We start from the raw sequence: 1,792 nt of genomic DNA, 5'->3' as shown, positions 1-1,792 counted from the left end.
GATGTTATCTACACATGGCAGGAGTAGGCTTTGAAGATACTAAAGTGAGTTCCCTAAGTCTAACGACTATTATGTGAAAGTCCCCTTATGTGCTTGAATGTCTCCAAAATGGTTTCTTAAAGAATGTTGGTCTATTGATGCTATGTTGTAAAGGAAATGTCCTTATCTAAGGTAATCTTGGGGAACACTTAAGTGTGCTTGAAGAGGTTGTATGGGCGGTCAATTCTTGTCTCACTCAAGTGTGTCTTAAGGTTATATTAGGTAGAGGTCCTATGGTAATGAAATGACATGTGTTCTTTTAAAGTTAAGCATGAGTTGTATATGGACATATGTTGAGAATATGTATGGTAGGCTACGGTTTTCCTCTCTTAGATTGAGCTTGAAAGTGTGAATGCATGTTGATTAGTTGGGATTTGGGTTGGTAGTGATTGAATCATGCATAGGTGTTTAAAAATCATGTTTTCGGCCTATTTCGGGAATTATCGGGTAACTGTGAGCATGCTTTGTATTATTAATTGTCCTTCTTTGCTATGTGCAGTACTTGTATGCTGAAGCATTTGGGCCTTAGTTTAGGTTTAATTAGGGCTTGCCTTAGAAATACATGATTCGGATCCGATAGACCTTAGTTTTGCCCCGACGTCGCTCGGCTGGCTTAGACTCCTGTAGACTGGTGTAGCAGACTTGAGCCTGATAGTTTGGGCCTTAGCTAGGCGATACGTTTGCTCCGATGATAGTTATTCTTATTTCCCAGATGTTACAGCTTCAAGAGTTACGTCGGCGACACTAGTTTTGCTTTGCGATTTGAATTTGATTTTCGATTCGGTTCCAAGGACTTACATTGATTGGCTAGGTGTGGATGACGATCCACAGACATTTATGAGAATGGATCGATTGGGACTCTTTCAGCAGCTATATTAGCACTTATATAAAGCATCCGGTTAGAGTTTCGGCCTCTATTGCCCAGATACTTATATAGAGCATCCGGTTAGAGTTCCGACCTCTATTGCCCAGATATTTATATAGAGCATCCGGTTAGAGTTCCGGCCTCTATTGCCCAGATATTTATATAGAGCATCCAATTAGAGTTCCGGCCTCTATTGCCTAGATATTTATATAGAGCATCCGGTTAGAGTTTCGGCCACTATTGCCCAGATATTTATATAGAGCATCCAGTTAGAGTTCCGGCCTCTATTGCCCAGATAATTATATAGAGCATCCAGTTAGAGTTTCGGCCTCTATTTCCCAGATACTTATATAGAGCATCCAGTTAGAGTTCCGGCCTCAGATACTTAATACTTGTGATTGGTTACTTGGGTACTTCTGGTGAGCATCTGGTTCGAGGTCCGGCCTCCGTACTGTCAGGTTTTACTAATTGGGGTTGAGGTTCTGATTCGTGTTTTCCGTTCTTGGTTCCCATGCAATTCTCTTTAGTTATAGTTATTCTGTGTAATCGTCGGGCTTATGGGGGTCCGTTCGAGTTTTTATTTAACTTGCGCACGAGTGTACCTTTTGGGCTTATGGGGGTCCAGTTAGGTGTAGTTAACTTATAGATTGCTTCGGTTAGTTTTTTATACACTCGTGTGCTATATGTTAATGTTGACTTGTATTATGTCTCTTATACTTGTAAAGGAAAGGTTTTATAAAATGATATGAAAGCATTTACTCCCTTGAAAATGTCCTTTTTGGCATGTTTTTGCATGGTCTCCATACTTAGTACTTAATTGTGCTAACCCCTTTCTTTCCCTTTTTGGACTAAAGTGTAGGGATTTGGAGATGATGACATGTCATGGCT

The sequence above is a fragment of the Solanum stenotomum genome, chromosome 11, assembly GCF_019186545.1.
Source record: "Solanum stenotomum isolate F172 chromosome 11, ASM1918654v1, whole genome shotgun sequence".
Taxonomy (NCBI): domain Eukaryota; kingdom Viridiplantae; phylum Streptophyta; class Magnoliopsida; order Solanales; family Solanaceae; genus Solanum; species Solanum stenotomum.
This window is presented reverse-complemented; position numbering follows the sequence as displayed.